Raw genomic sequence first — 16,284 nt, forward strand, 5'->3', positions numbered from 1 at the left:
GTCCACCCCCGTGATCTGTGCCATGGTTCTGTCAGGGGAGATTTGTGGGTGTCCCCCACTTCACATTAATCTTCATTTTCATTTGCTGCTATGAAGATACATCTTGAACCATTCATTCAAGAGGTGGAAGGGGGGGAGAGTTCCTTCCTGTCCCAGACAGTGTGCTTCACCCATGGCTGTTTGTCCAACCTGGCTAACTTAGATGTTACAAAATATACTATGGGAGGAAATGGCTTTGGACATTTTCCTTGCTTTTTATTGCTCCTCCTCATCTCCAAATGTGTCTAGAACAACAATAATCCATTTTATTGTTAATGCCTCACCAAGATGATGTAAATGTCTCTTATGGCCCTGAAGGTTCAACGATCCTTTAAGCCTGTGTCCTGCCCATTGCTGTGGTGCCCAAACAACACATCTGTGATGTAGACAAAGAGTAAAGGCCTCTCCCTTCATGGCCACACTAGTGAGTCTACAGGCGTTTTTCTTGGCATTCATGCCACTTTATCTCAACTTTTGGGAAAGTGTGCTTAGCTTTGGGACTCTGGCATCTTTGGACTTTCAAACCTTGGCTAAAAATGCTGCTTTTACTGATGAGCTGTCTACCATTTTCTCCTAAGCTTCTCACGGTTGCAAAGTTGGTTTAATAATAAATATTCCTCAAGCAATGGGGAGCTCATATTCTTGAGGATGTAGCAGGTGCCCTGATTTCACCTTCCCAGAAAATATACTCCCAGAGTTGCAAGGGAGACAAACATAGCAAGCTCTTGATGTTGGGTTCCTGTGTTCATGGCCTTTGCTAGCTACTTTATAGGTTTCATTTTTAATTTAATTTATGGTAAATATTTCCTTATTTTACAGTGACAGGAATGCAGATTCAGGGACTCTAACAGATTCTTATGTTAGACTAGAGGGTCCAAACCTTTCTAATTTTGAAATTTATGCTCATCATAAAGTTCTGTTTCCTCCCCACTTGACAGATTATGTCAAAGCCTAGGTGCTTATTACAGAAGATTGAATTTTTCTTTTCTTTTTTCTTTTTTGGTGTTGCTTTAAAGAGAATTAAAAGATTGCTGGCAATAAATTAGAATAAACCACTAGGTTTACATTATCCTGTTTGCTCAGCATTGTTTATTGGACACATACTATAGTCAAGGTAATGTAGACTAGAAATAAGATCTTAACACTTCTTTTGATGCAGCCTCAGAGACAGGTATGGGCACTGTAGCTCCTTAACAGAATGAAGAAATGATATAAGGGTGTGTCATTACAAAGGAGAAAGACTTAATTCTGGAGATGACCATAGCAGTATTTTGTTAAATTTTGAAGGTGGAGTGAAAATTTTTAATTAAAGAAATATGGCGAGAAATATCTACAAGAAATGGGAAAAGCTTGAGATTTTCCTATAGGATTACACATCATAGGTCTAAGCAGCATCCACTGGTAGAGGTCTACTGAGATGTTTGTCGTCATGGTTGATACTGAGGGTTTTCCACCATGCAACATCTGACCTTTACCTGTGTTACAGAATTAATTTACTAATTGACCTCTACCTATAATGGCAGAGCCATGTGAACCGCACTCAGAAGACCAACATGCACTGTCAGTATGTTAAATGAGGGAGATATCCTCTTGCTCTAGATAAAACACCTTAGCAAGCCAAGGAGTACCTTTGCTTCTGTGGGTGTGTTCCACAGGAAAGCAAATTACATCTGAAAGTTCCTGTGTGAAAATATATCGAGAGCTTAATTAGACAGTTGTATAATCTAAGGATTCCATAGCATTGGACCATTGTAGCTTCTCCATCCATCCATTCTTATTTTTTTATTTCCATCTATTATTTTTTATTGGATATTTTCTTTATTTACATTTTAAATGTTATCCCCTTTCCCTTTTCCCTTCAGCATCCCTTATCCCCTCCCCCTCCCCCTGCTTCTATGAGAGTGTTCCTCCACCCACCCACCCACCCACTCTTGCCTCCCTGTCCTCGAATTCATCTACACTGAGGCATCAATCCTTCACAGGATCATGGGCCTCTCTTTCCATTGATGCCTGGCAAGGCTATCCTCTGCTACATATGTGGTTGGAGCCATGGGTTGCTCCATGTGTACTCCTTGGTTGGTGCTTTAGTCTCTGGGAGCTCTGAGGGGTCTGGTTGGTTGATACTGTTGTTCTTCCTATAGAGTTGCAAACCTCTCAGCTCCTTCAGTCCTTTCTGTCCTTTCTCTAAATCCTCCATTGGGGACCGCATCCTCAGTCCAATGGGTTGGCTGTGAGCATCCACCTCTGTATTTGTTGGGCTTTGGCAGAGCCTCTCAAAAGACAGTTATATCAGGCTCCTATCAGGATGCACTTCTTGGCATTCACAATAGTGTCTGCGTTTGGTGACTGTATATGGGATGGATCCCCAGGTGGGGCAGTCTCTGGATGGCCTTTCCTTTCATCTCTGCTCCACACTTGGTCTCCGTATTTGCTCCTGTGAGCATTTTGTTCTCCTTTATAAGAAGGCCAAAAGCACTCACACTTTGGTATTCCTTCTTCCTGAGCTTCATGTGGTCTGTGAATTGTATCTTGGGTATTCAGAGCTTTTGGGCTAATATCCACTTATTAGTGAGTGCATACCATGTGTGTTCTTTTGTGATTGGGTTACCTCACTCAGGATGATATTTTCTAGTTCCATCCATTTGCTTAAGAATTTCATGAAGTCATTGTTTTTAATAGCTGAGTAGTACTCCATTATGTAAATGTACCACATTTTCTGTATTCATTTCATTACTCTGTTGAAGGACATTTGGGTTCTTTCCAGCTTCTGGCTATTATAAATAAGGCTGCTATGAATATAGTGGAGCATGTGTCCTTGTTATATGCTGGAGAATCTTTTGGGTATATACCCAGGAGTGGTATGGCTGGGTCCTCTGGTAGTACTATGTCCAGTTTTCTGAGGAACTGCCAGACTGGTTTCCAGAATGGTTGTACCAGCTTGCAATCCTACCAACATTGGAGGAGTGTTCCTTTTTCTCCACATCCTCACCAGGATCTGCTATCACCTGTTTTTTCATCTTAGCCATTCTGACTGGTGTGAGGTGGAATCTCAGGACTGTTTTTATTTGCATTTCCCTGATGACTAAGGATGTTGAACATTTCTTTAGGTGCTTCTCTACCATTTTATATTCCTCTGTTAAAGTTTCTCTGTTTAGCTCTGCACCACATTTTTTTTAATAGAGTTATTTGATTCTCTGGAGTCTAACTTCTTGAGTTCTTTGTATATATTGGATATTAGCCCTCTATCAGATATAGGATTGGTAAAGAACTTTTCCCAAAACGGCAATGTTGTTGCCATTTTGTCCTATTGACATTGTCCTTTGCCTTACAGAAGCTGTGCAATTTTAGGAGGTCCCATTTGTCAATTCTTGATCTTAGAGCATAAGCTATTGGTGTTCTGTTCAGGAAAATTTCTCCTGTGCCCATGTATTCAAGTCTCTTCCTCACTTTTTCCTCTATTAGTTTCAGTGTATCTGGTTTCATGTGGAGGTCCTTGATCCACTTGGACTTGAGCTTTGTACAAGGAGATAAGAATGGGTCTATTTGCATTCTTCTACATGCTGACCTCTAGTTGAACAAGCACCATTTGTTGAAAAGACTATCTTTTTTTCCCACTGGATGGTTTTAGCTTCTTTGTCAAATATCAAGTCACCATAGGGTGTGTGGGTTCATTTCTGGGTCTTCAATTCTATTCCATTGATCTTACTGTCTGTCTCTATACCAATACCATACAGTTTTTTTTTTTATCACTATTGCTCTGTAATATAGCTTGAGGTCAGGGATGGCGATTCCCCCAGAAGTTCCTTTATTGTTGAGAATAGTTTTCACTATCCTGGGTTTTTGGCTATTCCAAATTAATTTGCAAATTACTCTTTCTAACTCTATAAAGAATTGAGTTGGAATTTTGGTGCGGATTGCATTGACTTTGTAGATTGCTTTCAACAAGATGGCTATTTTTACTATATAGATCCTGCTAATACACGAGCATGGGAGACCTTTCCATCTTCTGAGGTCTTTTTTTCTTCAAAGACTTGAAGTTCTTGTCATACAGATCTTTCATTTGCTTGGTTAGAGTCACACCAAGGTATTTTATATTATTTGTGACTATTGTGAAGGGTGTCATTTCCCTAATTTCTTTCTCATCCTGTTTATCCTTTGAATAGAGGAAGGCCTTTGATTTGTTTGAGTTAATTTAATATCTAGCCACTTTGCTGAAGTTGTTTATCAGGTTTAGAAGTTTTCTGGTGGAATTTTTTGGGGTCTCTTAAGTATCCTAGCATATCATCTGCAAATTCTCCATCTATTCTTAAAATAGAGATAACTTTTCTTGGAGACAGGATGGGTTGAGTCCTTGGTCTTGAGCTCTTTATGTCTTTATATTGTTGATGTAGGCACTGTTCACCACTCTCTGTTTCTGTTTCCAGGATGGCCAGTGGCTTCTGTTTTGTTAATTTTCTATCACTATACTGACTTTGAATCTGAAGCCTGTCTTGCTATTATCAGCATTCTGCTATTTAATTTATTTCTCTAGTTTCTGAGTTAGTGGAAGTCCCCACAGGGATGCAGAGATAAAGCTGATGCTGGAGGGCTGGGAGGTTGACTTTACAAGAGACAATAGAGGAAGAACCCAGCAAAGGGTAGCAGTTCACTATAGGAACACTGATGTTTCAAGACCCTACTCAGTTACCTCTGGTTTTAGAAAAAAAAATAAGGTATTCAACTACTGTCTTCTTATCTCCCCATCTCTTCCCCAAAATTAAAGCAAAGTCATGGGTCAGGGTAAAGTTTTTCTCCTTGGGTAAACAAAACAAGTCTTTATACTCATGGGCACTGTTTCATGCTGGTGGCTTTGGAGGCCTTGGGACTTGGGAGATGGATAGCGTTTATCAGTCAGTCTCACAGAACCTACCTATCACTGGAGTCAAACAACACTTCTAAGAGGATAGGTGTGAGGTCATAGTCCAAAGAGTTTTTGACATTTCCTTCTGTTTATAGCATAGGCATGTTCATTGTTGTTGGACCTCAGTGTCCAAGGCCAAGGTTTAACTACAGCATGGGGTAAAGATAAGCTGACATCCAGACCATATGGGGTGTCTTGGTATCAGGCAGAATAGAAAATATTTTCTGTTAATTCTAGACTTTGTATTTACTCATTGAAAGAGTCAATAATGACCTGATCTTTAATATTGCCATCAGTGACTTATAACATATCCAAGCTTTTTGGAACCATTCAACATATATGGTCCCTATAATATAGTTATAATTTTAGATGTCATTTCATAAGCAAACACCTGCATTAAATATATTATCTAGCAAGTTTGTTTGCATACTACATGTTGGTGTTGGTTCCATGTTCACAAGTTTTATCAGGATACTGTTCTCCATTATACTTTGTTTCATTTTGTCTTAAAAGTTTTCATTTCTTAAAATACATATATTTCCAATAAAACTTAATGATTTTAAAAATTTATTTTTTCTTTTGAAAATTTATGTATATGCATGATTGGTGTTGGCATGTGGACATGTGGACAAGAATTTATGGAGACCAGAAGAGGGCCCTGAACTCTCTGGAACTAGAGTTACAGGTAGTTGTGAAATTCTCGCTGAGAACTGAACTTAGGTCTGTGATAGTAGAAATTCCAACTTTTGAGCAATCTACCTGTTTTCATCCCTCTGTCTGTCTGTCTGTCTGTCTGTCTGTCTGTCTATCTCTGTCTGTGTCTGTGTCTGTTTCTCTCTCTCTCTCTCTCTCTCTCTCTCTCTCTCTCTCTCTCTCTCTCTCTCTCTCTCTCTCTCTCTCTCCATTCATGAAACAGGGCCAGTGAGTCTTCAGTCTTGCTTATGATCCATTGACCCTTTTTCCACTCCTCCATTCTTTTTGGACATCATTTAATTTGTGGATTATGTTCCTTCCTGAGTTTTCTCTTTTTGGAATAGAAATGACTGACCAGTGCTTTTACCACTGTTGTGTTTCAGAGGCAGAGAACTCTTCTCACAGTTCACAGAGAGAGAAATCCAGCCTCAGGGTGAATCATACCTTGAGTTGCTCACATGCCTGATCTAGATGGCATTTTTGGGTTGATGGAGTCAGTGAAGACTTTGTGGGATATTGGGATGAGTGACCGTGTTGTATATTCATGAAGGGCTTGATTCTGAAGAGCCAGAAGGATGTGACAAGTTAAATCATATCTTTCTAAATTTGTATCCCTAAACTCCATACCTCAGAATATGACTATATTTGTAGGTAATGGTTATTCATACAAGTATTTTGCAAAACCTGGCCATATGAATGTACTCTAATTTATAACTTTGTAAGAAGGGGAAGAAAATATAGCTCAGCGGTAGGCTGTTTGCCTAGCATAAGAAAGACCTTAGGCTCAAGTCCCTTTACTGTTAAAATAAATGAAAAGAGCTTATGGCTCAAATACATAGAACATGGAAGGACCAAGTGAAGGATCAGGGAGAGGAGCATTCTGCAAAGCAAGAAGAAAAACTCCAGGAGAAACCCGCCCACCAACACAAAGACCTTAGATTTCTGTCTCCAGAATTATATAAAATAAAGTTTGTATTGTGTCAGCCACCACGTTTGTGATTGTTTTGTGTGTGGGTGTGTGTGTGCCCAACCACCATCAGACAATTTTCACAGTCAGTGTGGTAAATTATGTGAAGGAGAATTTAGCTATGTAACTCAATGGTTGATAGATGATAAAATTTGATTGACTTGATATTATTTAGGCTCAGCCCACCTCTCTCTGTCTCTCTGTCTCTCTCTCTCTCTCTCTTGCTGTTCTTGTTGTTGCTGCTGTTAATGAACAAACTAAGAGTTCTGTGAGTGCTGTACAAATGTGTTTCCACTAAGCTATACTCCCAGATCCCCACCTCTTATATTTTAAAATGCAAAATTGAATGTCTCAAGTTTACTTTTGTGATAGCCTAAGGAATTTTTGCTTCTGAAGATAATATATAAAATGTGTTTCCTTTTAGGAAGTGCATCTTCCTCTCCTCATAATAAAAAAATTACATGTTCTCTTAACTGTAGAGATTCTTGGAAATGAAAGTCAGCTTTAGAATCCAACAAAGGTTCCTCCCCACACTTTTTCTGCAATGTAGGCTTCAGACTGCCCTAACTGAAAGTTTGCCTTGAGATACTGTCTGGAGTCAGTCATTCTGAAGTTGGCCATCTTCCACTGAGAGGAGCTGTGGGACCCAGGAACCTCCCCTTCAGCATCATTCCTAACCTCCCCTCCTGCCGCCATGAGGATTCTGAAGAATTTAGCCTGGCAAGGCTCTCTTCTCTAATCCTGAATTTTCTGTCTGGGTTCCAACACTTAAGCTCAGATATGTACAAAAAAAAATTGCTGAAAATTCCTCGTTGACATCTCATTTCCGAACTGGAGTTACCATCCCAAAGAAAGGAAATATCAGCGAATGTGTGAAGAAAGACCTTGCCAGCATTCAACATAAACTTGCAGATCAACTGAGTGTTGGTGGTATAGTAGTTCATGGGCAAACCTCAGGAATATGCCTTTCTGGAGAACAAGAAAAATCTTGCCTGCTTTTTACTTTATTCTTTCAAAAGTGAACACTGTCAAAAATCACAACCAAATGGGTACTGTGTTAGACAGAACTTACCTTTCACTTATTTAATGACCAAGTACCTGAACTTTAAGTTTCTTTAAGAAACAAGAAAAAGTGTAAGAGGTCAGAATAGCTGTTTATCAAATGAACATGTTTCCATGTTGCCTAGAAAGTCATTTCTCTCAGCCTTCCTCCCATAAACAGACAAAGCAAATGTAGCCGTTTGTAGATCTTGGCCACTTGGGCTCCAGGTAACTTGTTCTGTGATAGCTGTAACCTTGTTCAATGGCTTGGTGGATGTTCAGAGGGTGGGGCGAATGTCAGGGGCTCCAGAATTGTTGTTGACTCATTGCATATCCTTTGAGCCCTAATTTAGATATCTGCCTCCAGTGTGTGTATGTGTGTGTGTGTATGTGTGTGTGTGTGTGTGTGTGTGTGTGTACATTCAATGAGATAATAAATGCGAATACAGTCTCAAAGCCATAACTGGGCTATGCAGATGTTAGTCATTATTTTCAAACTGCATCTGTGACCTAGTTTTGACTGTGGTTTACTTTTGGAGAGAAGAGAATTATAAAAAGCCTCTTGGCTCATCTGGAGCAAGACTAATCCACTGATTTAATACCCAAGATCATATTAGAGGCAAATGCCCTTCTGCCAAAATAGACTGACTCCAAGGTCTGCTCTTACCTGCTAAATTCTTACTTGCTAATTAATGAATGATGAGTGGCACTTCCATCAGCACACCACATTTGAAAAGTCCACTTCAATGAAAAAGCAGGCTCTCAGCTGGAGCATCGCCTGCAGGGCCTTCTACTGTGTTCAGCTTAGGAAAGCCAATGCACATTGGAACTTTTCCATATTCAACTGTTCATTATCAATAAGGAAGTCACTTTCCCATTTATGCATTGTCTTTCAGAGAATTTTTGAAATAATCCTCTGATATATGTATTTTCTCTTAGGTGGTTTTATGTCAAGATGATGGTGATGCAAACTGCCTAGTGAGTAGCTGGAAGAGATTAGTCACTGTAACAGGAAGAAAGAGAAAGCCACCATTGGTTCATCATTCATGCTCGACAGAGTTCTGTAAGATGACCCCAGTTTTTCATCTCAAACTGTTCATTCCACCATTTTATCAGGTGACCACAGTGTGGCTTTCTGGTTCAGTGACTGATTTCTTGGAATTCAGAGAAAAGAATTCGATGGGAATGTCTCCAAATCCTTCCAGTCTGCTTTGGCGTCTTGTGTATAGCTTAATCCAAACGTGCATCATCCATGACCAAGTCCTTACTGATCACTTTCCATGCTGCACTCTGCAGCATACACCTTTACTTCTCTGTCCTTAGCCATTGGTGGGGAAGTGCTAAGCAGTATTTTGGTGGGGTATTTCACTGTCCAAGGATGAGCTCATGGTGCAGAATGGACCTGGCTTGCATCCAGGATGCCTGGTTTCCCCATTGTGCTGGTGTCTCTGCTTAGCTTGAAAGTGGAGTCTAGCATTCTGTATTCTCTGGGCCTCACTTTGTTCATCTGAGAAATCAGTGCTGTGAACAAGGAATCCTCCTGAGCTCTTCCAAGTCTGGATTTTACACAGCTATCAGGTTTGTGAACATGGAGAGTCTATGGACACCAATATCCCAGCAGGCCTGGACTCTGATTTGGGGAAAATTATTCAAGGTCTTTAAACCTCAGGTGTGTCTTAGGGTTTTATTACTGTGAAGAGACACCATGATCAAGGCAACTCTTATAAAGGAGAACATTTAATTGGGGCTGACTTACAGGTTCAGAGGCTTAATCTGTTATCATCATGGTAGGAAGCATGGCAGCTTCTAGGTAGACATGGCGCTAGAAGAGCTGAGAGTTCTACATCTTCATCCAGAGGCAGCAGAGGAAACTACTGTGTCTCTCACACTGGGCAGAGCTTGAGCACATAACTTCACAGCCCATCTCCACAGTGACACACTTCCTTCAACAAGGCCATACCTATTCCAACAAAGCCGTACCCTCTAATAGTGTTACTCCCGGTGGGCCAAGCAATCAAACATAGGAAGCCAAACCTACTTAAACCACTACATCAAGAATGAAACAGGGATACTTATATCCAGTTATGTTCAAGATGTGCTCATGTATATGCAATAGCATATTCTACCATAAAGCCAATTTCCCATCTCTTTTATTATCTCTTTAGGAAAACACTATCCATGTGGTAAAAGAATAAGTTGCGGCAGACACACAGCATCAAAGCAGGGACTCTGTCTGCAAATTTGACTTCTCTTACCTTACTCAGGAATATCTGGGGCTGGAGTGCAACTTGGAAAATCTCTAGTTTCTTCTAGTTCTCTATCTTCCTGGCATGCTATGGGATTTTTTCATACAACATCATTCTAATCACTAATGTCCTTTGCAGAGAAAACTGGCAACACCATTTCCTGACTTAAAAAAAAAGGAAACGAGAACTCGGCCTCCCACCAGTCAGGAGAGGTGCATCCATCTTGGTTCCGGACTCCGGGGATCGGACAGACTGAGGTACACAAACATAATCCGAGGCCAACACTGCGGTGGTCTGAGCCCGACGGGCGTTGGCCTGCACCCAGGCCCTGGGCTTGTCGGGGGGCCATCGGGGTGCCAACCCAGCCAGGGTTTTTTTTGCCCAGGCCTGCGCGCGCCCCACCGCCATTTTGCCTGCAGGACAACAGAGAGCTCTGGCGGGCAGACCTGTAACAGGCATAGCCTGAGGCTAACAAAGCGAGGGTCTAGGCCCCAAAAGGCACAGGACTGACCCCAAGGACTGGGCGGCTTGGTGGGCCATCTGTGAGTCAGCCCGCCCAGGGGATTGTTAGCACAGCAGACTCTCCCGGCGCTTTCAGGGAGCGCGGGCGCACACGCCCGCCATCCTAGTCACCTGGCAGACCCAATTAACAGTCATAGCCCTAGGGGAACTTTGCTCGGACCTTGGCCTCCCAGGCTTTTGCCTGGACTCAGGGACTGGGCGGCCAGGCTAACCTTGTGTGCGACAGCCCGGTTGGCAGATCGGCTGCCCAGCGGAGTGAGCGGAACACAGGGGAGGTCACAGTAGCATACACCGTCGGCACTCCCTGAGGGTGCACACAGGCTCCATCTGGTCCACAGACACAATCTGGGGCAAGGCCTCAGGCAGAAGCCCTTAGCTCTACTCTCTCCGCTTCTGGATCCAGATCAGTCTGGGCGGCAGCATTACATCTCCAAGTCCTGCAAGTGGCTAGCTGGGCTTCCGGGCGGCCAGCTGGGAGAAGTCAGTGTGCTCCAGTGAATCCAGCGGGCCCCAGCGGGAGCCTTCGGGTGCCTGCTTTGGGATCTGAACAGCCTGGGCAGCAGCACCCTGTCTACAAGCAGTGCAGGAGGTAAGCTGTGCACCAGAGGCCAACTGGGAAGGGGCAGCTTACACTGGTGAGTCCAGCACTGACAAGACAAACTAACATCAGTGAGAACTAGATGGCAAAAGGCAAACGCAGGAACGTTACTAACAGAAATCAAGGCAATATGGCAACATCTGAACCCAATTCTCCTCTACCAACATGTCCTGGATACCCCATCACACCAGTAAAACAAGATTTGGATTTAAAATCACTGCTCATGATGCTGGTACAGGAACACATGAAGGACATACTTAAAGAAATTCAGGAGAAAATGGATCAAAAGTTAGAAGCCCTTGCAAGGGAAACACAAAAATCGTTGAAAGAAATCCAGGAGAATACAAAAGCCAACAAGGAGGAAATGCAAAAAACACTTAAAGAAATACAGGAGAACTTTGGTCAACAGACTGAGGTCATGAAAAATGAAACACAAAAATCTCTTAAAGAAATACAGGAGAACTTTGGTCAACAGGCTGAGGTCATGAAAAAGGAAACACAAAAATCTCTTAAAGAATTCCAGGAAAACACAAACATGCAAGTGAAGGAGCTAAGCAAAACCATCCAGGATCTAAAATCAGAAGTAGAAACAACTAAGAAAACTCAAAGGGAGACAACTTTGGAGATAGAAAGCCTTGGGAAGAAATCAGGGGACAGAGATGCAAATTTCAACAACAGAATACAAGAGATAGAAGAAAGAATCTCAGATGCTGAAGATTCCATAGAAACCATGCACTCAACAGTTAAAGAAAATGCAAAATGCAAAAAGCTTGTAACCCAAAATATCCAGGAAATCCAGGACACAATGAGAAGACCAAACCTAAGGATTATAGACATAGATGAGAGTGAAGATTTACAACTTAAAGGGCCAGCAAATATCTTCAATAAAATTATGGAAGAAAACTTCCCTAACCTAAAGAGAGAGATGCCCATGAATATACAAGAAGCCTACAGAACTCCAAACAGACTGGACCAGAACAGAAATACTTCCCCGTCACATAATAATCAAAACACCAAATGTTCTAAACAAAGAAAGAATACTAAAGGCAGTAAGAGAAAAAGGCCAAGTAACATATAAAGGAAGACCTATCAGAATCACAGCAGACTTTTCACCTGAGACTATGAAGGCTAGAAGGTCCTGGGCAGATCTCATGCAGACTCTAAGAGAACACAAATGCCAACCAAAACTACTATATCCAGCAAAACTCTCAATCACCATAGATGGAGAAACTAAGATATTTCATGACAAAACCAAGTTTACCCAATATCTATCCACAAACCCGGCCCTAAAAAGGATAATAGGAGGACAACACCAATACAAGGAGGGAAACTTCACCCTGGAAAAAGCAAGATAGTAACCTTTCATCAAACCCAAAAGAAGTGAAGCATTCAAATTTAAAAAATAACGGCAAAAATGATAGGAAGTAACAATCACTATTCCTTAATATCTCTTAACATCAATGGACTTAATGCCCCAATAAAAAGACACAGACTAACTGACTGGATACGTAAACAGGACCCTACATTTTGCTGCTTACAGGAAACACACCTCAGGGTCAAAGACAAACACTACCTTAGAGTAAAAGGCTGGAAGACAATTTTACAAGCAAATGGTCTCAGGAAACAAGCTGGAGTAGCCATTTTAATATCAGATAAAATTGACTTTGAACCCAAAGTCATCAAAAGGGACCCTGAGGGACACTTCTTGCTGGTCAAAGGAAAAATACAAAAAGAAGAACTGTCAATCCTGAACATATATGCCCCAAATGCAAGGGCACCCTCTTTTGTAAAAGAAACTTTATTAAAACTAAAAGCATACATTGCACCTAACACAATAATTGTGGGTGACTTCAACACTGCCCTTTCCTCAATGGACCGATCAGGAAAACAGAAACTAAACAGGGACACAAGGAAACTAATTGAAGCTTTGGACCAATTAGATTTAACAGATATATATAGAATATTCTATCCTAAAACAAAAGAATATACCTTTTTCTCAGCACCTCATGGTACCTTCTCCAAAATCGACCATATAATTGATCACAAGACAGACCTCAACAAATATAAGAAGATAGAACTAATCCCATGCCTCCTATCTGATCACTATGGTGTAAAAGTGGTCTTCAATAGCAACAGAAACAACAGAAAACCCACATACACGTAGAAACTGAACAATACTCTACTCAATGATACCTTGGTCAAGGAAGAAATAAAGAAAGAAATTAAAGACTTTTTAGAACATAATGAAAATGAAAACACAACATACCCAAATCTATGGGACACAATGAAAGCAGTGCTAAGAGGAAAACTCATAGCCCTGAGTGCCTCCAAAAAGAAAATGGAGAGAGCATACATTACCAGCTTAATGACACACCTGAAAGCCCTAGAACAAAAAGAAGCTATTTCACCCAGGAGGAGTAGAAGGCAGGAAATCATCAAACTCAGGGCCGAAATCAATCAGGTAGAAACAAAGAGAACCATACAAAAAATCAACAAAACCAGGAGCTGGTTCTTTGAGAAAATCAACAAGATAGATAAACCCTTAGCCAGACTGACCAAAGGACACAGAGAAAGTATCCAAATTAACAAACTTAGAAATGAAAAGGGAGATATAACAACGGAAACTGAGGAAATCCAAAAAATCATCAGATCCTACTACAAGAGACTGTACTCAACACAACTGGAGAATCTGGAGGAAATGGACAATTTCCTTGACAGATACCAAATACCAAAATTAAATCTGGACCAACTAGACCATCTAAACAGTCCCATAATGCCTAAAGAAATAGAAGGAGTCATAGAAAGTCTTCCAACCAAAAAAAAGCACAGGACCAGATGGCTTCAGTGCAGAATTCTACCAGACCTTCAAAGAAGAGTTAACACCAATACTCTTCAAACTATTCCACAAAATAGAAACAGAAGGAACACTACCCAATTCCTTCTACGAAGCCACAATTATGCTGATACCAAAACCACACAAAGATCCAACAAAGAAAGAGAACTTCAGACCAATTTCCCTTATGAACATAGATGCAAAAATACTCAATAAAATTCTTGCCAACTGAATCCAAGAACACATCAAAATGATCATCCACCATGATCAAGTAGGCTTTATCCCGGGAATGCAGGGTTGGTTCAATATACGGAAATCCATCAATACAATCCACTACATAAACAAACTCAAAGAACAAAACCACATGGTCATTTCATTGGATGCTGAAAAAGCATTTGACAAAATTCAGCATCCCTTCATGCTTAAAGTCTTGGAGAGAACAGGAATTCAAGGCCCATACCTAAACATAGTAAAAGCAATATACAGCAAACCGGTAGCCAGCATCAAACTAAATGGAGAGAAACTTGAAGCAATCCCACTGAAATCAGGGACCAGACAAGGCTGCCCCCTTTCTCCCTATCTTTTCAATATTGTACTTGAGGTACTAGCTCGGGCAATTTGACAACATAAGGAGGTCAAAGGAATACAAATTGGAAAGGAAGAAGTCAAACTATCATTATTTGCAGACGACATGATCGTCTACCTAAGTGACCCAAAGAACTCCACCAGAGAGCTCCTACAGCTGATAAACAACTTCAGCAAAGTGGCAGGTTATAAAATCAACTCCAGCAAATCAGTGGCCTTCCTATACTCAAAGGATAAGCAGGCTGAGAAAGAAATTAGGGAAATGACCCCCTTCACAGTAGCCACAAACAGTAGAAAGTATCTTGGGGTGACTCTTACCAAACATGTGAAAGATCTCTATTACAAGAACTTCAAGACTCTGAAGAAGGAAATGGAAGAAGACCTCAAAAAATGGGAAAACCTCCCATGCTCATGGATTGGTAGAATCAATATAGTTAAAATGGCCATTTTGCCTAAAGCACTATACAGATTCAATGCAATACCCATCAAAATCCCAACTCAATTCTTCACAGAGTTAGAAAGAGCAATTATCAAATTCATCTGGAACAACGAAAAACCCAGGATAGCTAAAACTATTCTCAGCAACAAAAGAAAATCTGGGGGAATCAGTATCCCTGACCTCAAGCAATACTACAGAGCAATAGTGGTAAAAACTGCATGGTATTGGTACAGTGACAGGCAGGAGGATCAATGGAACAGGATTGAAGATCCAGAAATGAACCCACACACCTATGGCCACTTGATCCTTGACAAAGAGGCTGAAAACATCCAATGGAAAAAAGATAGCCTTTTCAACAAATGGTGCTGGTTCAACTGGAGGTCAGCATGCAGAAGAATGTGAATTGATCCATCCTTGTCTCCTTGTACTAAGCTCAAATCCAAATGGATCAAGGACCTCCACATAAAGCCAGACACTCTGAAGCTAATAGAAAAGAAACTGGGGAAGACCCTTGAGGACATCGGTACAGGGAGAAAGTTTCTGAACAGAACACCAATAGCGTATGCTCTAAGAGCAAGAATTGACAAATGGGACCTCATAAGGTTACAGAGTTTCTGTAAGGCAAAGGACACCATCAAGAGGACAGATCGGCAACCAACAAATTGGGAAAAGATCTTCACCAATCCTACATCAGATAGAGGGCTAATATCCAATATATATAAAGAACTCAAGAAGTTAGACTCCAGAAAACCAAACAACCCTATTAAAAATGGGGTACAGAGTTAAACAAAGAATTCTCACCTGAAGAACTTCGGATGGCAGAGAAGCATCTTAAAAAATGCTCAACTTCATTAGTCATTAGGGAAATGCAAATCAAAACAACCCTGAGATTTCATCTTACACCAGTCAGAATGGCTAAGATTAAAAATTCAGGAGACAGCAGGTGTTGGAGAGGGTGTGGAGAAAGAGGAACACTCCTCCATTGCTGGTGGGGTTGCAAATTGGTACAACCACTCTGGAAATCAGTCTGGCGGTTCCTCCGAAAACTGGGCACCTCACTTCCAGAAGATCCTGCTATACCACTCCTGGGCATATACCCAGAGGATTCCCTACCATGTAATAAGGATACATGCTCTACTATGTTCATAGCAGCCCTATTTATAATTGCCAGATGCTGGAAAGAACCCAGGTATCCCTCAACAGAAGAGTGGTTGCAAAAAATGTGGTATATCTACACAATGGAGTACTATTCAGCCATTAGAAACAATGAATTCATGAAATTCTTAGGCAAATGGATGGAGCTAGAGAACATCATACTAAGTGAGGTAACCCAGACTCAAAAGGTGAATCATGGTATGCACTCACTAATAAGTGGTTATTAACCTAGAAAACTGGAATACCCAAAACATAATCCACACATC

This window comes from Apodemus sylvaticus, chromosome 6 (genome assembly GCF_947179515.1).
Source record: "Apodemus sylvaticus chromosome 6, mApoSyl1.1, whole genome shotgun sequence".
Taxonomy (NCBI): Eukaryota; Metazoa; Chordata; class Mammalia; order Rodentia; family Muridae; genus Apodemus; species Apodemus sylvaticus.